This window comes from Herpailurus yagouaroundi, unplaced genomic scaffold, assembly GCF_014898765.1.
Source record: "Herpailurus yagouaroundi ecotype Mexico unplaced genomic scaffold, PumYag 77, whole genome shotgun sequence".
Lineage (NCBI taxonomy): Eukaryota > Metazoa > Chordata > Mammalia > Carnivora > Felidae > Herpailurus > Herpailurus yagouaroundi.
This window is the reverse complement of record NW_024412388.1, coordinates 52,824,464-52,846,449: the sequence shown is the minus strand read 5'-3', so window position 1 is coordinate 52,846,449 and position 21,986 is coordinate 52,824,464. Positions and strand designations below refer to the sequence as shown.

The following is a 21,986-nucleotide window of genomic DNA, read 5'->3' as shown; positions in this document are numbered from 1 at the left end:
ACCTGACTTTGGTTCAGGTCATGATCTTGTGATTCACAAGCTTGAGCCCCACATTGGGCTAGCTGCTGTCAGAGCAGAGCCCGCTTCAGATCCTCTGACCCCCTCTCTCTGCCCCTCCCCTGCTTGCACTCTCTCTCAAAATAAACATTTTTTTAAAAAGAAAAGAAAAATAATAAGCATGATTTTATAAGCACTAAAACTATTCAATCCTCACAACCCTTGTGTTGATTCTGAGGACCTGAGCTGGGGACCCACTGCTCTGTGCTACCCGCCAGCTCAGAAGGTCCCAGTCCATTGCCATCTCCACCTTCAATCACCTAGACTTCCCACCTCCTCCTCTTCTCTCTCACAGCTGTCCTTACCATAATGCCTAAACGCAAGACCTAAAACGCAAGGCAAAACGGAGAAATATGTATATATATCTCATTTGGAACTGAGTTCATAACTATTTGTGTATGACTCTGCCTTTAAATCTTTTCTCTCAGGGGCGCCTGGGTGGCGCAGTCGGTTAAGCGTCCGACTTCAGCCAGGTCACGATCTCGCGGTCCGTGAGTTCGAGCCCCGCGTCGGGCTCTGGGCTGATGGCTCAGAGCCTGGAGCCTGTTTCCGATTCTGTGTCTCCCTCTCTCTCTGCCCCTCCCCCCGTTCATGCTCTGTCTCTCTCTGTCCCAAAAATAAATAAACATTGAAAAAAAAAATTTTTTTAATAAATAAATAAATCTTTTCTCTCACAGAGTACCAACATTATAAGAATACCCAGCCCAACCTTAGATAAATTCTTCATAACTGGATTTTACAATATATTAGGGAAAAAAGCACAAAAATTAGAATATTAGAACAGAAATCCTTCTTAAAACAATGCTTATTCAACTTTAATTTGCATACAAATCACCTGTGGATCTTGTTAAAATGCAGATTCTAACCCAGTAGGTCCGGAGAACAGCCTTAGACTCTGCATTGTTTACAAGCTCTCAGGTGGTGTCTATGCTGCTGGTCCACAGAGCGGGATCCAGCCCCATTGCTTTGTATCAGAGAATTTGAAGATCAGAGAAGGCAAATGTCTTGCCTGGTGTCACACAGCTAGTTAGAGGCAGGGCTAGGAGATGAATTCAAGTTTGTTGATTTTTAGTTCAGAGCTCTTTCTACTATGCCCTGATGTCATCCTTTCTCTTGAAAAGAAAAAAAGTTTCCAAAAAACATCTCATTTTCCTTTCCCATCCAAGACAATACACACACACACACACACACACACACACACACACCCATCCCCCAGAGGACAGGGGCGAAATCATAGTCTCTTTCTCAGTTTCCAGCACAGGGTCTTGCAAACAAAACATACTCAAAATAAAATGTGTCGATGGAGGATGCAATCAGAAGGAAGAGGAGTCTTCTGGTTAAAGGAATACCTTCACCTTTTTTCCTCCTTTTTTCATGTCTTTAAGGACACCCTTCTGATCAGCTACCCCATGTCTCCAAAACTGTTAACTCTATACTGTCTAAAGTTTTCCCTAGAGGTATTTTTCTCAGTTAAAAATCAATTTATTGAGAGAAAGTTCAAAACAAGCTATTATTTTAAATCAATATTTAGGGAGGAGATAAGGGTTTTTATTCTGGTATCTGTAGGAGATTTTATGTTCCCAAACACACTTTGCGCTAGACCGTTTAAGGCACGTGAAGTGCTTAAGAGTTCCACTCAGCGGTCTAAGTGTTCAGACAGGACAGCTTCAAAGCCTCCCTCAGCCTCCCACCTTGCAGAAATTGCTCCCACAGGTTTCTGTGGCTTTGAACTGTATTTTAACAATCTTAAGAGCTCGAGAAAGCTTGTTTCATGACATTACTTAGCTTAGACGCAAGTACACAGTAGGTCCATGCTATGTCTGCAAGTGTCACATCCACCACCTACAGCCAGGTTTTCAACAAATCTTTCTTTAGAAGGTCAGCAAACACAACCTCACAGAGAAGAAAGCTGGCAGGGTTTCAGCTGTTTCCAATTCTTATTCTATTCTACCACCTTGCTAAAATTAACAAGTTTAGTGCAAATAATTTGGGTTTGGATCTTGTCACACTTAGGAAAGCAAGAGGACAGAAAGGTAACACTTAAATCAGAAACTGATTTTTTCCCTTTGCAGGAGGAAACATCAGCAAAGCTCTGAAGCCACAAGAGCCCTGCTCAGTGGGGCTTCTGATGGTTTCTAACTGGAGGAATGTAATCCATCAGCCCCCTAGAGGTCTGGCCTGGCTGCCTGGCTGCAAACCCCCACCCAGCTCCAATCTTCCTGGTCCTGCCCTTTCGACCACAGACTCCCCTTCCCCAGCACACAGGGCTCAGGCTCCCTTTCACAGTACATCTTTCGGAACCACACCACATGTGTCGATGGTTCTGCATGCACAGGCAGCTGCAACAGCACCAAAGGACAGCCATGTCTGGGAGCCACAACTCACCATTCACAGTTCTCTTATGGCAAATGTCACCACAAATTCTAATTCTTTTGGTTATTTGTCTCTCCCTATCTCCACTGCCTTCTCCCCAGTTCCATGAGTCTAGGAGCTCCCAGAAAATAGGGATAATGTTCTGGTCCCAGTATATCCTGGTACCCAATACAATCCTTGACACATATTCAGAATTTACAAAATGCTAGCTGTTTTTATTATCATGTACTATTGATATGTTCCCCGCACTTCCTCCTTCTGGCTCTCTGCTTCCTCCAGTAGGTGTCTTTAAAAAATTTAGGGCGCCTGGGTGGCTCAGTCAGTTGAGCTTCTGACTTCTGCCTCAGGTCATGATCTCGCAGCCTGTGAGTTCGAGCCACGTTCGGGCTCTGTGCTGACAGCTCAGAGCCTGGAGTCTGCTTCTGATTTTGTGTCTCCCTCTCTCTCTCTCTTTCTCTCTCTGTCAAAAATAAATAAACATTAAAAAAAAGTTTTTTAAAAATTTAGGTCCAGGGGCGCCTGGGTGGCGCAGTCGGTTAAGCGTCCGACTTCAGCCAGGTCACCATCTCGCGGTCCGTGAGTTCCAGCCCCGCGTCGGGCTCTGGGCTGATGGCTCGGAGCCTGGAGCCTGTTTCCGATTCTGTGTCTCCCTCTCTCTCTGCCCCTCCCCCGTTCATGCTCTGTCTCTCTCTGTCCCCAAAATAAATAAAAAACGTTGAAAAAAAATTTTTTTTTTAAATAAAAATTTAGGTCCAGAAGGGCAGTCAAGCCACCTCATTTTACAGATGAGGAAATTCAATTCAAACTTCAAGGGATGTGGTGGTCCAGTTAGTGGTCTAGCTGGAAGAGACTCTCCAGCCTCTGGCCTCCGTTGCTGAACTATCCTGCTCTTCTCTGTCTCCAGGCCAGGCAGCAGGGCACAGAGGGTTACCACCTGAGAGAAGGAAGTTGGTTTATTGGTGGCCTAGTGATGGAGACTCCATCACTCTACTCCAGACTCCAGCACTGAGGGATTCTAGGTGGTTAATTCTGATCAACACCAGTGCGGGCCTCAGGCTGCCCACCTGTAAAATGGTCATCTTAGCTCACAGTTATTGATGCTTACTGGGTATACTCAGTATGTGCCAGCGTTCAGGAGTATTACGATAGTTCATCCTCACCAAAAGTTAGTGAGGTAGGCATGATTTGTACCCCACGTTTTACAGATAGGGAAACCGGACTTTTGAGGTTTGTCCAAGGTCACAGGTAGTTGAATAGCTGACTCCTAGAGCCAGTATTTTGATTTTCGTCTAATTTCGCTTTCTCAGGGGCAGGGGGGTGGGGGGAGCCTTGAGCCACAAGAAAAGGTAACAGTGAGGAAGGTCTTCACTGGGGGCGGACAGGAGGTTCACCCCCCAAGCTTCCTGTTCCCAGTAGTCACCCTGGCCCTTACCTAATTAAGTGCATTAGCAGCAGCTCTGCCTAATCCTAGGTGCACACAAGAAGAGACAGGCTTCTTTCCCTGGAGGATCCGCTTCTCCTGAGATTAGCCACAGTCCCCAGGAGGCTGTTATCCCAACCCCGGGGGAGGGCAGCATCACAGCCAAGATGGAGCTTATCACAGGAAGCCAGCAGCGCTGGGGAAACAAAACGCAGACTGCATGACTCAGGTCGATCACAGGCACCAGATGATGTGCCAGCTAGATGGGTGCATGTCCGCCGGTCGTGAACAAGGGACAACAAAGCAGCTACTATCTCTGCCTTTTCTGGAGGTGCCAGAAAGGGTAGCAGCAAGCATTGAAATTAAATGATACGTCCCGAGCAACTCCTAAGAGCGCTCCCAAAAGAAAACACCGCTGCATTCACAGCACCTAGCACTGTGCCTGGCGCAGAGTAGGTGCTCAGTCAGTTGATGAACATTCGAATGACTTTACTGACCCACCACCATGGTGGTGGAAGCAAAGTGTTCCTCAGCAGAAATGACAATGGGTACCAAGGCTCACCATCAATTCTCCAGTTTGGGATAGGTCCTGTTGCCTCAGTTTTCCCATTCTATAGTCCAAATAATTATACCCATCTCTCCAAATCCCCATGATTTAGCCATTCATCCCATGGGACACTGGGCCAAATACAGAGAACAATTTAATAGAATAATTTGAAAGGGTACAACTATTTAGGGCACTTACTTAAAAGTTAGTGAGCAACTATGATCTACACAGTGCAAAATTATGGAAAGCTACCATCAAATTCTAGGTTTGGGGATTATAAGGAGCCTGGTATCAGGGAAGAGAATGGACTGGGAGTTCCAGGACCTCAAGTTTCTTCTTCATAAACATGAGCAGCCTCACCACCAACTGTACCTCATAGTTCTTTAATCTTGCAGAAAAATACTTTCCAGTTAAACTGGATGCTGTAGGTCATTCGCCCTCAGAGCCGCTAACATGAAATAAAATTTCAGGGGAAGAACAAAGGAAATTATATAAGCTACAAACTTCCATTTCCTCTCATTCAATCTCTTTTCAGGAGGCTAGGAAAGAGAACTGGTGGAGTAGCAGTAGTAGTAGCAGCAGCAGTAGTAATAGTAGTAGTGTGACAGTAGTAGAGGAGTAGTAGTAGAGCAGTAGTAGTGTAATAGTAGTGGTAGTGTAGTAGTAGTAGTATAGTAGAGGAGTAGTAGTAATAGCAGTGTAATAGTAGTAGTAGTAGAGTAGTAGTAGTAGTAGAGCAGTAGTAGTAGTATAATAGTAGGGGAGGAGGAGTAATAGTAGTGTAATAGTAGTAGTAGAGTAGTAGTAGTGGTAGTGTAGTAGTAGTAGTAGTAGTAGTAGTAGTAGTAGTAGTATGACAGTAGTAGAGCAGTAGTAGTAGTATAATAGTAGAGAAGTAGTAGTAGTAGAGCAGTAGTAGTGTAATAGTAGTGGTAGTGTAGTAGTAGTTGTCGTAGTAGTAGTAGTAGTGTGACAGTAGTAGTAGAGTAGTAGTAGCAGTAGTAGAGTAGTGTAGTAGTAGCAGTTGAGGAGGAGGAGGAGAGTAATAGTAAAGTAACATTTTTCACGATGCTATGCAGTTGACAACATCCTTTCACCTAATTTATCACTTCACATACATAACAGTCCTCTGAGATTTTATCAGCTCATTTTACAAATTAGGAAGCAGAGGCCCAGGGAAGTTACGCACGTTGCCCAACATTACACAGCAGACACGTGGCCCAAACACAGATTTCTTTTCTCTCCAAACCATGCATTCTTTCCTCTGTGCAGGGCCGCCTCCAAACCACCTTTGTGTCAATGACAATGACTGCCTCTTCCCCAGTAGGCTGAATGCTTAGCTTGTTGCTGGTGGTGTCTTAATTTCATTATATCTAGGAAATAGGTATGATAACAACACAGCCTCCCTGGCGGGGGCGGGGGGTGGGGGGGGGGGACTATCATGAGGTGAGGTGTGACTACTGCCTGTCATAGGAGTAAGCACTCTGCAAACATTACCAGTGGGAACACCTCATCACCTCATTGCTGCGATATTGTTAGCTGAGCACACACTCCTACCGCAAGACTTTTGTCCTCGCTGGCCCCTCCTGGAGGACTCCTCCACACCACCCCCGCAGCCACAGTGCTCGTTCCTGTAGTTTGTGCACATCTCTGCTCAAGAGTCACCTTATCCTGGGGTCACCCCTGCCACCCGGTATCATACAATGGCGCTCACCCCACCCCATCGCTCACCACATCACAAGGTCTTGCACCCTGCTTCCTCTTTCTCAGCACTTACTATCACCCGATAGAGCATACATTTCTCCATGAGCAGGGCCTTAGTTTTGTTTACTGCTTCACCCCCAGTGAACAATGCCAGCCAGACACATACGTATTTGCTGAGTGAATAAAGGAAGCTTCGTGGGTCCAGTCACCAAGAAATGGAGACAAACTCTTGCTTGCTATCTGACCCTTCAATCTCAGATAAGACTTTAAAGTCTACAAAGGTGTTTTTACACCCTTCATCTCCTTTAATCTTCCATAATCTTCAGGGAAGGAGTTATAATCCCCACCACAGAGATGAAGAAACTGAGACCCCAGAACTCAGAGCAGAACAATTTCCTGGAGAAGCAGAGGGCTGGCTTGGGTTTTGAACCCTACCCCAACCTCCAGCACTCAGACAGAAGGGTCTCAGCCTCCCTCTGAGCTGCCATGGCCCTCTGGAGCAGCTGAGGTTCCCTGAGAAGGGCTGGTATAAAGAGAGAGGCCTAGGAAATGCTTTCTATCACTTAGATGAGCACCAAACATTACAGACAGCAGATTTCTATGAACTCATTTGCCAAAATAAACCCATCCATTATTATCGATGGTATAAAAAATGCATTATGTATGGGTTATTGTTTTAGGGCCTCAGAGATTCCTGTTTTCAGTGAAGCCTCCCCTAAGACACCTTTCCGGATTCTCTCTTGGTCAGTCCCACCCCCAGCCCTGATTTGCCAGCCCCTCCTCCACGCTTTCAGAAGCTGACTCATGTCCTCACTGCTCAGCAGTCCTGCTCCCCACAAGGCCAGTCTTAGAGCTCCCACCAGAAGTGCCTGCAGCCCCAGCCCAGGGCCTGGCACCCAGGAGGCCTCAGTGCACATGCTGACCAACCAGCCTCCTCAATAACACCAGGATGGCAAGAATGGGCACAGCCCAGGCCTTTCTTCTCCCCCACAACTGCCTCCACAGCCAAGAAACCTAACTGAAGCTTTGTTAAGCTCCCTTTTCTCTCTCCTGCATGAAGGAAAGGTAGCCCAGCCTGAAGCAGATGGTTCTAGGGATTTAAAAAGAGGTGCTCTAGGAAATGCAAAGACACGAAGGTCTTTCTGACCATATTTGCATGCAGATTGCTTGCAAGTTCAAAACTTATAGAATTTTTCCCTCTGCTTATTAAGCAAAAGAAGAGAGAGTAAGAGCTCCCCAGGGGATATTTCCCTAGTAATGAGACCTTTCAAGATTCCTGAAGAAAGAAAGGGGAGGGAAGAGCTTCTAGAAGGACCAAAGGAGGGAGGAGAGGGTTGTCAGGGCAGGGAAGAATCACTCACCACCCCCTATCCTCAGCGGCCCTCACAGCCCAAACCTGACTGCAGGCTCAGCCACGGTGCCCTCTCCCCTGTGGCAGGGGGCCAATATTTTCCCCACCTCTCAAACATACTATACATGAAAAAAGAGAAAGAGGAGGACTCTAAGGGAGAATTTTAATTTGTTGCCAATTAAGGGCAGAGTGACCCTAATTTATAGCAGCAGAACTCAGAGTTATCACAGATTTTTCATCTTGGGAAAACAGCCCAGCTCTCAAGCTGCCCACTGCTCCCCTGCAAACAGAGCCCACAGCAGGTTTAATTGAGTCCAGATTGACTTTTTACGGGGTTGAATTCCTCATCTTTTGGAAGAGATAGCCTTGAGATTTTCAGTTGTTCAAAGATGCATTTTTAAATTGCCAGATAGTAATACAAAGCAAGCTGGAAGTATCCCAGCCTCTAGGAAGTAAGAACAAAGCTTAGTAAAAGTACGTAGAGTCGATTCAATGGGCCACCAGGCACTGTACTGGCTCTGATCCAAACTCAGACTCTTGTCTAAGGAGCATCCAATCCAGTGATAGAAAAGATAATGGTTGCACAAATAAATGTTTAATTACAAACTATAATGAAGAATATTTTAAAATATAGGGTGCTATCAAAGCAGGTAAGTGGGAACCCAACCGAGTCTGGCCAGTCAGGGAAAGGACAGTGAAGCCAGAGCAGGACTGGTAGCTAATAGGATGAGGAAGGATGCTTCTGTGGGAGGGGACAGTCCACAGAAAAGCCACCATGTACAAAGCACCAGATGAGACCCAAGAGAGGCAGGAGACAGACGGACAAGGCCTGTCTGAAAGTCCTGCCAGAGTATCCTTGATAATATTTTTGGTGGTCCCTCCCTCCCTGATCTCTTTAGGACTCGATTTCCTATTGCCCCAACAGCTGTGAATTTCCTTCTGGATATCGTGTATGTCTTTCTCCCACCCTCTTCGCCATGTCATGGGGACACCTTTTCATTTTGACCCCTTTTGTGTTTTCAGGAAAACTCCAATGTCATCATTAAGTCTCAGGCAGCATCCAGCTCTGACAGCAGAAGGCACTCAGGTGTCCCTGCTCTCTGGCTTTGACCACTCAGGACACTGCATATAGGAGAGAAACAGATAACTATTGGCTCACCATGTCCACCTTGTTCAGAAAACCCTCCCAGTAGTTCTGGACAACACACACATCTCTCTTTGATCTACAAAACTCACTGCATGCACCTTCCTTGTGGCACTCAATTGCACTGAATTGAGCATTCACTCAACACATATTTGGTGATTTCCTACTGAGTGAAATGTGCTGGACCTGGCAGTAGTTAACTGACATAAGATCTGGTCCCTGTTCACAAAGAACTGAGTGGAATGGAAAGCGGCTGGTTATGTGACATTGGAGAAGTTATTTAGCATCTCCGAGCCTCAGTTTTCTCTTGGGAGTAAAAGTGTGACTTCCTTTTATAAATACACATGTACAGAAAAGACGATCAGAGATTATCTCTGAATGGTAGGATTGTGGGTGATTTTGTTTACATACTCCATTTATGATTGTGTTTTTCATGGACATATATTTTCTCATGAGGAAAAGCATTAAAACTGCTTCCTTTAAGACTGTTAAAAACTGAGAACAAACTGAGGGTTGATGGGGGGTGTGAGGGTGGGGAGGGTGGGTGACGGGTATTGAGGAGGACACCTTTTGGGATGAGCACTGGGTGTTGTATGGAAACCAATTTGACAATAAATTTCATATATTGACAAAAAAAATAAAAATAAAAATAAATTAAAAAACTGCTTCCTTTAGGTTAAAAATAATAATGACCCCATTTCATTTTGTTGTGAGAATTAGGTAAGTTGTGTGCGTGGTCAGGAAGAGTAACTTCACCCAAAGCAGAGTCTATGGGCTCTGAGCAGAAAATCTCAGAGATGTGGAGAACAGACTAGACCCCTGCCAGACCTCTCAGCAATGCCTGCCCTGGATATCAAAGTCACTGACCCCCTCAGGCCAGCTTTTTTCCAAGACAGAGACATGGCTGAGAGCGTCTCCTATCTTCTCTGCCCCAGAGGAGCACCCCTAAATCCCTGGGATGGACTATGATTGGCCCATGATGGTGAGGCTAGGGGTCAGGGGTTATGATTGGCACTCTCCCCATAACAAGATTGGAGTACAGGCAAAAGTGGTTTCTTTTCCCAGTGGATAAAGGAGCAAAAGGAGGAAGTGAGGGGAGGGGGGCAACAATTCTGGAGAGACAAAATAATAGGATTCTGCTACAAAATACAAAATGTCTGACCAGATGTATGCCCCGTAGTAGATGTTCAGTAAGCGATGGTGACTGGGGCGCCCAGGTGGTTCAGTTGGTTAAGCGTCGACTCTCAATTTTGGCTCAGGTCATGATCTCACGGTTTGTGAGTTCCAGCCCTGAGTCAGGCTCTGCGCTGACAGTGCAGAGCCTGCCTGGGATTCTCTCTCTCTTTCTCTCTGCCCCTCCCCCGCTCTCTCTCCTCTCAAAATAAATAAATAAATATTTAAAAAGTAAATAACTTTAAAACACAAATGATGGTGACTGTTACTACAAAGATCAAAATCTTGGGCTAAATCAGAATTAAGTGAGCATGACTTAGGTAGTCTATCTGAAAATACAGGCTGAATGTGGCGGCACAGGGGAAGGAAGGGCAGAAAGTGAATTCTTGAACGTGGGGGCACTGGGGGTTGAAGAAGAAGATTTCAGCAAGGAGAGATGGAGAGAGGGACCAGTGTGACCCTGCTGTGCCAGGGAGGTGGGGCAGGTGCTAGAGTATAGGGATTCTAGAAGCTGCAAGACAGAAAAAGAGCCCTAAACAAAGGTCAGAACAGTGAGCTTTGTTATTCTCATAGCCTTTGGGGTATCAATCTTGCCTCCCTAACAAAAACAATAAACTCCTACAGGAGAGGATACTGCCATATATTTCTCTGCGTCCACTTCAGGGGCTAAATAAATATTTAACCAGATGGAATTGCCAGTGACTTCTTTGTAGTTTACATAGGACACATCACTTGGCAGGTGAAGGAGCCTGGCGTCTCAGATCCCTTCTTTCCTTCCCTACTCTACATCAACACTGAGCAGACAGACCAACTGTCACGTTGATTTGATTCTCAGTCTGGGAGAAGCCACTTTCACCAACATTGTGGGTTGGTCGAGAAACTTGCAAAACCTGAGTCCTGAGGCAAAGATGTGGGAGGGTTATTTATTTTGACCATCTCATCTATGTATATAGTTTTAACCCCAACACAACCATGAAATCTGGCAATTACTCCTTTAAAAAAAAATCAAGCTGGGGGCACCTGGGTGGCTCATTTGTTGAGCGTCCAACTTTGGCTCAGATCATAATCTCATGGTTTGTGAGTTCGAGCCCCACATGGGGCTCTGTGCTGACAGCTTGGAGCCCACTTTGGGTCCTCTGCCTCTCTCTCTCTCTCTCTCTCTCTCTGTCCACCCACCCCCCTCCCATGCTCTCTCTCTCAGAAAAAAAAAAGTGAAAGCCAGTGTAAGGGAGGAATGCTTTCCTCCCCACACCTAATACTACATCTTGAAGAAGGAAAGAAATAAGTGCTAAATGCTGGACTCTCACTGCCCCTTTACCAGCTACTTCTTGCAGGAGCTTGCACAGTACAATGCAGTGACTCACTGACAAATTGGGTAGGACAAAGGGCATGCTCAGCTCAGTTCCTCCCTTGCAAAGTGGGCAAGAGGAATGCCCTTTATGAGTGGGCAGAGGGCCGTGAGCCACATAGAGAGGAAAAGGGTAACCCAGCAGTAGACTAAGAACAACATCAGAAAGTGCTGCTTCTTGTTGTCAGCAGTCTACATAGCTACTCTCCAACAGGCAACATTTGGGGGCTGGAAATTCCTATACAACACACAATTCTCTGGAGGGAGCAGGTAAACAGCCACCACTAAGTTAAGCACTAAGTTAAGTACTCTAGCGGATGGGCTAACTTTCATCACACCAAAAGTTCGGGTGGGGAGAAAAAAAACAACCAATACTTTGCAGGGAGTATGAAAATTATGGAACAACTATTAAATACCCAAGTCAGAACGAAATCCAAGAGATGAGGATATCATCTCTCTTATGGAGAAAAAGTAGAATAAATTGCTTTGATGTCCGCTTAAACCCACCAGGAAATGGGGTCAATTTCCCACGAAGAACAGACAGGAGTCCTTCAAGGAAATCTAGGATTTCAGGCAGCAGGATCTGTTTTTACCTTAGGGTGTTCAATCTTCACAGACCATAAGAAAGTCATATCCTTGACAAATATTAATGTAATTATAACCCAAAAGTTCCTAGTGTTGGAAGGTCTGCACCAGAGATGATTATATCATAAAATAAGGGCCAACAAGGTGCTGAAGTTCGGCAATTTTGCCCCATCACATTCTGGGAAAAGCTCAGAGGAGGAAGTACCCTCTTGCAGGCATCCATTTAATTCACAGGAGCAGGCTGCACACATTGAACATGACCCAGGTGCTGTACAAGCACTGCCCACAGTACCTCTCCCAACCCTGTCAAGGTAAGCACCATTATGCCTCCCATTTTACAGGTGAGGAAAGGGAGTCTCCGAGAGGTAAAGTAATTTGCTGACAGAAAAGCAGTGACCTGACTTTGACACTAAGACCTCCTGATGCCAAAGCCCTTTCACATCAACGGCTCTTCCACCTGCAGAAAAAGCAACAACCACTTGGGAAACTCCTTGTTTTTAGGTAAATTCTCTCCGTCTATTAGAAAGTGGATTTCCTTAGGTTACAGGAGTCACAGCTCCAGGTCCCATCTACAAGTGTCTTACAACTATTTCTGGGGGGGAAAAAATGCTGATTTGAGGAGAATCAGGCAAATTCATTTGCTGGTGAAAGTACAGTGAAAACAGACATATATCAGCATCTTAGAATCACAAATTCCAAACACAGGTAGTCTTTTATTTTTTTTTTTTCAACGTTTATTTATTTTTGGGACAGAGAGAGACAGAGCATGAACGGGGGAGGGGCAGAGAGAGAGGGAGACACAGAATCTGAAACAGGCTCCAGGCTCTGAGCCATCATCAGCCCAGAGCCTGATGCGGGGCTCGAACTCACGGACCGCGAGATCGTGACCTGGCTGAAGTCGGACGCTTAACCGACTGCGCCACCCAGGCGCCCCCACAGGTAGTCTTTTAGAGCAGAAAGCACTATGAGCCTGGAGTCAAAGAGGCTGGGTTTCAGGCAGGTCCCTAGCTACGATGACTTTAGGTGAGCCACCAACCTCACATGCCTAATTTTATTTTATTTTATTTTTTTAATGTTTATTTATTTTTGAGAGAGAGGGAGACAGAGTGTGTGCAGGGGAGGGGCTGAGAGAGAGGGAGACACAGAATCTGAAGCAGGCTCTAGGCTGAGCTGTCAGCACAGAGCCCTGTGTGGGGCTCCAACTCATAAACAGTGAGATCATGACCTGAGCCGAAATCAGGAGTCGGTCGCTTAACCGACTGAGCCACCCAGGCGCCCCCTCACATGCCTAATTTTAAAAGGAAGAGAGAAAGAGAAAGAAAGAAATCCTGTTTTATTGGATTATTTGGAAAATTAATGGTAATATTACACATGAAATAATTTTGTAAGCTGCAAAACTCTATACCAATGGAGTATTTATAATTATTTTGACTCAGCTATTTGGCTGGAATCTTACAGACAATTTGAATCATCAGACAGATTCAGGACAAAGCCCTGGACTCAGAACAACTAGGTTCAAATTCTGCTTCTCTCACTTAACTTGCTGTGTGATCTAGAGTGAGTCACTAACCTTCTCTGTACCTCAGTTTTCTTATCTGGAAAATGGGGATAATAACTGACGCCTACCTCATAGGGTTCCCTGAAGACTATGGGAGTTAAAATACCTAAGGAACTTAAAATGGTTCTTGGCAGACAGGAGGCTTGATGTGTTAATCATTACTATACTATTATGATTTTCATCAAGCAAGCAAAATGTGCACTGGCATTTAGTAGCTTGCACTACAAAACAAAATCGTTGCAGCAGACGTAAGTTACCTTTGACAAGCAGTCCTGAAATGGACTGCATTTTAAGTGTACTCTTTGGGGTACCCTTTTGGAGAGAAAGATAAGTTCTCTTGCTCCCAGTAAAACCCTGCTTCCCCCCGCTGCCCCCCCCCCACCATGAGCCCTCCTTAGTATGCAAAAAAACATACCAGGCACCACTCAAAGCCCTCTTTTTTCTCCATTACTCTCCCATCCCATGAAACCTAGCCCCGTTCCAGGGTGGAGGCCCAGTTGAAGAACTCAAGACAGCCTGGGCAAGTCCATGGAGAGTAGGGCAGCTACAGAAAGTTTGGCTCCTCTCCTCCTGTCCCCATCATAATCCTCCCCATCCTTCAAGGTTCACTTCATATCCCACTTCCTCCTTGAAAGACCTCTTCCTCCTCGGCATTCTGCATCTATAATTGCCAACTCTGTACTCACTGGGTGTATAATTATTTCACAAGTGCCTATTTTAATGCCCCTAAAAGGTAAACTCTCCAAGGGCTAGTCAGAGTGCTTCTAAATTCCCCACAGTGCTTAGCATGGTGCTAGAGACACCGTATGTGTGCCATAAATAATTTGGGAAGGGGTTTAATTCACTGGAAGGAGCTCAGACTCCATGTGAAGTGGTCAGATGCCAGCTAGGTCTGCACCTCTACTCCTCCTCCTCCCCAAGCCCATGGCAAATGCTACTGTCAGATCCCAGTATTCCCTCCCAGAGATCCTGGAGAAACCTTAGAATCCTTCTCAACACTGCACCACAGGCAGCCAATACCAACTGACTGGAAAAATGAACCCTTTTTGCCATCTCTGCTTTCTAGGCACTTCCTTAACTCAGTCTCCATAGCACAGGGACTTGACCACCACTGTCATACCCACCGCACTCCACTGTACAGGGCTGTTGACTTGTCTGCCTCTACTAGACCAGTGGCTTCCAAACTTTTGAGCATGGGGGCCCAATAATAACCCAGATCAGCATAAGCAGAACTGAAGCTAAAGTTTCCTAAAGCAATACTCATTTTGTTAACATAATGCACTCTGAAATTTCCTATTATATACTCTCTAAAAATGCTGGTCCTGACTGCTGCACTGCTGGGTGGAGAGACAGATAGGGACCTATATATACACTGTCAGTTATATAAACAATGTTAGTTAAGGTAACACTAGCAGCTGTAACCGATAAACTGAAATCTCAGCCCTTACTACGATAGAAGTTTCTTTCTTGCTCACATAAAACCTAAACGAGTATGGACCAACAGGTGCCTTCCATGGTGCAGTGATAAAGGGAGGGTTTCAGGATGTTTCTACCTTGCCGTATTTTCAACACATGACTTCTAGGGTTACCACGTTCAGGATCATAGCAATCCTGCCCCGGGGAAGTTTTTTACGGGACAAGCTATTAGGTGTCACTTGTAACTGACATTCATTGCTTCCAATCTCATTCCATTGACTAATATTTAGTCACATGGCCTCACTTAACTGCAAGGAAACTGGGAAGTATAGTCTAACCAAGTCACCAAGAAGAGATGGAAACAGATTTTCTGATCAGCTGGCAATCCCTTCCAGAAATCTGCCATTTCAAAAATCCTCCAAGGCAAGGACCTAGCCTTATTCACGTTTATATCCCTAGTGACTACCAAAATATTTGACTCACAGTAAGTGCATAGAAAATGTATGATCAATGAATGAATGGGGATCCCACCCAGAGTTCCAGGAGTGTCACAGTTTATGATTAGGCATTGTGATTGTTTCCAAATTCAAACCTGTACAAACCCCCTTCTCTACCCAAAGCAGAGGAGAGTCCAAAATCTGGATTAGGGCAGGTGAGGAAGATACCAGAGAAATGGTCTTAGTGTCGTCCTTTCCATTTAGGGACTACACAGCCACTTACTCCTCCAACCACATGCCTGTTGAAAAGGACTGCAGTGGAAAAATTAAGAGCACAGGCTTCTGAGGCAGATAAGTCATGGCAGAACCTCTCTCTGGCCACCTAACTACAGAACTATCACTGAGCACTATGTGTGCAGCAAGGTGCTAAGCATTTTCCATACATTATCTCCTTGTATTCTCATAATAAGCCTGTGAAGGATGCTAAAGTTCTCCCCACAATTTCCTGAGTGAGAACTGATGTCTTCTAACCCTGTGTTCCCATAGCACTTTTTCCACACCCCTTTCCTGTAATTCACTTGGGGGAGAGCTAGATTGGCATACGGAGGTATATATTTCTTTATCCTGTCTCCACAATTATACTTCAAGGATAGTGGAAACAGCATACACTTGAGAGTCAAAAGACCTACATCAAATGTCTAGGCTCAAGTGCCATGTCCCAACTTAATAGTTTGTGTGAGATTCACCAAGATACCACCTAAGATTTAATTTCCTAATCTGTAGTGCTTGCTTCGGTAGCACATATACTAATTTCCTTATCTGTAAGATGGGGTCAGAAGTCCAGCCACAAAGGGCTGCTGGGACATAGAAATCTAACATCTATAAAGAACAACGCCTGGCACATAGTAGGTTCTTCAAAAAGTAAGAATTTCCCTCCTCCATTACCCTTGAGGGCAAGGGTAATGTTTTGTACCTGGACACCAACACCATATTTGCACAAAATAAATATAATAATAAATGTTAGTTGAAATGCATTGAATGACAAACTTTACTGTTGAAAAACAAAAATAAAAAACACAACCCTTGCCTTGGTCTTTAGAAGTTCTTTTTATCTCCCCTCCCCCTTCCCACACTTCATTATTCTCTTTTTGGGTAATGTGAACTTTTTTTTTTTTTGTACTCAGAAATTTTAAATGGCTAACAGAGCACCTCAGGATTCTTTCCTCCGGCCATTATCCTTCTCTTTTAAGTTGTGCTCAGCAAGATTATTTGGATATTGGAGCTAAAAACGGTCAGATTACAAGTGGAGGTCCCTGAAATGTAACAGTCCCCATTGCAGGATTCTGGAATTACACCAAGCACCAGGGAGGGGTTGCTCTTCCCCAAAGAGCTCGCTGTTCTGAAAAAAGCCTTTGTTTTAAGACTTGCAAAACTGCACTGTGGAATCTCCCATCTGGGTCCCCAGCACTGACCTGGGTACTGCTCAGTTCTAGAGTGTCTATAAGCTCCCTCTAAAATGAAACACTCAAGCATCTTAAAGTATGGTAAAAACAGCTGCTCTCTGAGTCTTGGTTCATATCTTACAGCATAATGACCATTGTTTGGGAGCCAAATTTTCTGATTTCCCCAGCAAACCTCTGACAATGATAGCAGCTAACACACTGTGTGTTTACTAAGCCCACGGCACTGTGTTAGGTATTTTATGTTTGTTATTCCCTTACATTCCCACAAAAACCCCACAAAAATCCAAAAACTCTCCATTTTGCCGACAAGGAAACTGAGGCTCAAAAGTGCAAAGAACTTTGTCTAAGGTCACACAGCCAGGAATCAGCAAAGCCCCAGTTCAGACCCTACTCTATCAGAGTCCAAATCTCATTCCATTTCTGTCATTCCACATTACCTCTTTTAAATGGCTGTAAACGAAGGTCCTTTCTATCTAGAAATACTGGAGAAAATAACCAGCTTGAACTGGTTGGTCTTTTGAGGTCTCTTCCCCCTCTTAAAAAAAAAAAATCTATGGTTCTATGGAGAGAAGGAAAAAAAAAAAAGGAAATGTAGGGAGGCCAAACATTATGAGGCTTGGCTTATCAGTATTTAATAACAGCTTTTGGATCAAAACTCTACAGAACCTTATTTATAGACAGACAGTTACTGTTAAGCAGAGCCTTTTTATACAACCTTTTCATCTGAGGATGTTGTAGCCTTCTACTGCCTTTCTATTAGTGAGAGATGGGGTGTGAAATTTGCTGGCCCTGCCAAGATTATCCCATTAAATTATCTGCCCTCTTCCAGTGTAATTCACTCAGGGGCAACAGTTGGAAACTCCGGCTGGTGGATGTCCATGCCTGGGCACTCTGAGGGGGGCGGGTGTGAACGAAAAAGTTCAGGTGGTGGGAGCATCCCAGTGACATAACATCAATCCACGTTTCACTGCCTTACCAAAATAAAGTGGATGCCACAATTATCCCATTCCTAAACAAACTGAAAACCCCAACCGAGCTTACTGCAACAAAGAGAGAGCCTTTTTACTGCTGTTTATTTTTATTTTGTATTCGTTAGCTTTTTAGATATTCCTGGCATGCAAGTCAGGCTCCGTGTAACAAGCAGCTGCATTTAGTTAAGGATTTCGAAGAGTTTTCCCCACCCCACCCTACCCCACCCCCTGCCATCCCCTCCCCCTCAACTCCAGAGAACTTTCTCAGAGTCACAGAAGACTATTGCTTTCTCTTCGTGTGTCTACAGAACAGTCTCTCCTGTCACACCCCAGGGGAATTGGTAAGGCCAGGTTGAGGCCCTTCTGTTTGAGAAAGAGGCCTCAGAGACCTGAGTGTTTCCCAACCGGGGCTGGATTTGCCAGGGTCTGGTCTACATGGGGACCTTGAAGCTGGCAAGCCAGCTCTCCCACTAAAGAGTACTTTAATAAATCACCTCTGCTCAGCCTACAACCCAGTCGTACACCCAGATGCAGATACAAAGGCACTTTATCAAGACATATCTCATGGCTGTTTGGAAGGAACTTCCAGACACACACGTCAAGCCGCATCAAAGTTCCAATTCGTTACAACAATGTAATTCCTCCTGATGAGAGGTGCAGACCTCCAAAGGCCCTTCCGGTCTGAGTTGCAGCAAGACTGGCTCAAGGACCTCCAGGACAGAAAGAAAAATTGAAATTGGCTGTCTCCAATCATTTCTTATTACCCCTAGATATAGCTAAGAAAACATCCCATTGCTCTTAGAAAACATGGGAAAATGGCACCTTTGGCCCATATGTAGTGTAAATTTTAAGACTTACACCAGAAGGGATGCCTGGATGGCTCAGTCGGTTAAGTGTCTGACTTCAGCTCAGGTCATGATCTCAAGGTTCATGAGTTCGAGCCCTGTGCTGACAGCTCTGAACCTGGAGTCTGCTTCAGATTCTGGGTCTCCCTCTCTCTCTGCCCCTCCCCTGCTCATGCTCTCTCTCTCTCTCTCTCTCTCTCTCTCAAAAATAAATAAACATTTAAAAAATTAAAAAAAAAAAAAAAGACTTAAACCAGGAAAGACTGTCTAGGACAGCACTTAAGAGCATGAAACCAGGGATTGTAAACCCAGCAATGCCATTTCCTAGCCATGTGACCTTAAGAAAGTAACTTATCCTTTCTGTGTCTACATTAAAATGAGCTAATTATGCCATCTCCCTCATAGATTTGTGGTGAGGATTCAGTGAGCTAATATTTGCAAAATGCTCAGAATGGTGAGTGGCCATTGTAAGGATTATCCAAGTGTTTGTTAAATAAATTATATAAACAGAAGCATCTCAGCATGCTTGGATTCAGGGAAATATATACTTAGGTGAGGTCAAAGGACTTAGCACCATTCTTCAGCTTCTCCCAAGCCCAGTAACAGCCGGCCTGGTGGGAGGGAAACTGGAAAGGGAGGAGAGGTAGAGGCTCCATGAATTGTGAAGACCTAAGCTAAGGCCCAGGACCCACCACCAACCCTCAACTCCTTGCAACCTACCCGGAGGTGGACTTACTGTCCCAGCCATCAAATACTCCAAATCAAAAGTTCCTATCTTTTGGGGATTGCAGTTTGTTCGGGTTTGTTTTGTTTTGTTTTTTTCTCCAGAATATCAAGATTATAGCCAGAAACATACAGCCACAAAAATGCACACAAAAATTTGAATACTATTTCTGGGGGGTCTGCATATCCTCAGTTTCACATACCCCAAGTTAAGACCCTCTCAGTTGGGTGCTCCTCTCCACTACCTGACACAGGTTGCATTTAAATCTCTTAACACTCTGGTAAGGTTCTGAAAAACTAATTGACTATCCCAGTCCATGGCGGAGAAAAGATCCAAACCCATGTCTGTTAAATTTCAATGCCTGTGCTCATAACCATTAAGCCCTACTGTTAAGTCCTATTATGCTCCATTCATACCAAAAAATGGGGCAAGAAAAGGAGAAGTCCTTGAAAGCGTGTTGCATTTTTTATTAAGAAAAGCAAATATTCCACCACAATTTTACACACAACCAAAAAAGTTATTCTCTACTCATTCAACAAAAGAATCTATGGGCCACTTACTATATAGATGTGTACACATGTCATTTATATATAGATATACATTTACATCAACATACATACAGGCTACAAAGCATTCCATTTTCCATAGGATGCTGCGTAAAATTTTCAAAAAATATTTGAAATGGGGTATGCAGTCACCATCAAACCACAGCCAAAATGGATACTAATGGATGCAGGTGACACACCATTTAAAAACTTTAAAGTCTAATTTGAGGGCTATGTTCATCATGCAGGAGATAGATAAAGGAAAATACAGACCAAAGCTGAGTTCTTAAGAAGACTCCTAAGTAAATATCAGAAAGATAGTGCCAATATCAGAGTAGCAAAACAGCCTACCAGGTATGCTGAATCAATACTGAGGATTAAATATTTCCAACACACTGCCAGAGGCAGCTTCACCACACCCTTTGTCTACCCGGCCTCTGTGTGACTCCCCTAGGGGGGATTTTCAGGCATCTCCAATAAAATTTGGGCTGGCTGACTTGGCTTTCAGTGTTTTCACCAGGAAAGCTGACAGTCTTATTGCCCTCAAGAGACTCCTATTCTAAAAGTAGACCGGACAGACACCTATTAAAATGGCATTGGAAGGTTTATGAAATGACAGCAAACACAGTAGCAGGCCACCTCCCTCTGACTCTAAGAAGTAAACCACAGAATCCACAGGATACTGAGAAAGGCCCAGGTGGGTTCCTAAGGCCCTGAGTTCTGGGTACAGTATTAATGGCTTCAGCTTCCCAGAGAGGTTGAGCTCTAGGTAGGTAGGAGGTAGACCAGGAGATCAACAATGAAGAGACCAGCAAAAGTAAATACAAAGTTTTGCCCTCCTGGCTAACAAAATGGAAAAATGATGGGAGAAATACCGAGCGTCTTTTTAATAAGTAACTGAAACCTATCTCCCCTTAAGCTGATCTCTTGAGCCACTGGTTCAGTTACCTTAAGAATCCTGGATCAGACAAGAAAGTAAATTTGAGTTCCACTGGAAGATTTGTCCTCAGAGAAAAGATCAAGCATTCACAAACATGGAAAGGGATTTATAAGATGACAAATAAGACAATAATAACAGATTTGAGCTCACTATTGAAGAGTTTGGAAAAGGCAATACTCTTTTTTCTTTCTTTCTTTCTTTAAGCCTGTAGACAGTTAAACAAGACAGAGTTTGGCTGACTGCTGATAACAAGACTCTTACACTCAGCAAAATCATTGCATGGACATTCATTTAAAGGCAGGTGACCAAAGAAAGGTACGCTCCTCCCCCCCCCCTCACCCCACCCCCATGATATTGGAGCAACCACTGTTGAAAGGTGTCAAGAGATGATACAACCAAACTAATCAAGGACCCACGCCAGAAGCCCTACCTTAGCTAGAATCACCCTGATTATCTCCATCTCAATTTGCTGGGCAACTTGACGTGGGAAGGATGTTTCTGTTGTTTAGGCAGCATGACCCAGTTTTTATTTTTTCATCCAGGTGTTGTGGCACGGGGCCAGATGTTTGGCATCCCCAAAGGAAGCAAACATCCCAGAGACCAAGCTGTTTACATTTCATTAGGATTTTTCATCAGGAAGGTGCACTCCCTGCTGATGGACATCTTAATTACAATTAGGAGCTGTATTTACCCCCGAGGAGACTCCAGATTACCACAACCACAGTACGGGATCAATTTCAGAATATTTCTCAGAAAACGCAGTTCTAACTTCCCCGAACTCATCTCTAAGAAATCAAAATTCACACACAACTTGCTTTCAGAGTGTGTGTCCCACCACGAAAATTACGAGCTAGATTTTAGTAAAAACTAATTCCGTGGCCATGTGTAGTCTATGTAGTCAATAGATCTTTCCCCCTCAACTGCTAAATAGCCTAAAAGCCTTTTCTTTTCCAGCGCTAACTTAAAAATGAAAGATGCATGATAAAAGAGCAGAAACCTATTTATCTGCACCGGTTTGGCCTGGGAGTGGGGGAGGGCAGAATTCAGGGACTCCAGCACCCCCTCAAGGGATGCATGTTAAAAGTGAGGCCCAAGACCCCGGAGACTTTAATCAACTTTCCCCCTCCAACCTCCAAAGAATGAATCGGTTGTCTCCACAGGCACAGCCGGGCTCTTCCCTCTCATTGTGTACCGGCTCAGACGCAGCGAGGATCCAAGCTTCCCGCAGCGAACTAAGACGCTCGGGCTTTCGGTGGAGTCTTTCTCTAACTGTTCCAATTGTCTTTGGAGATTACCAAAATCAAGTATGCATTAGATGGCTTTTCCCCCCTTGTGTGTAACACACACACACACACACACACACACACACACACACACACACACAC

General features: G+C 44.6%; 1 protein-coding gene across 1 annotated transcript in view; it reads right to left on the bottom strand.

Annotated features, from left to right (window-relative positions):
* The window catches only part of ROR1 (receptor tyrosine kinase like orphan receptor 1), a 400,895-nt gene that overhangs the window by 377,801 nt on the left and 1,108 nt on the right, over positions 1-21,986 (bottom strand). The window lies entirely within an intron of this gene.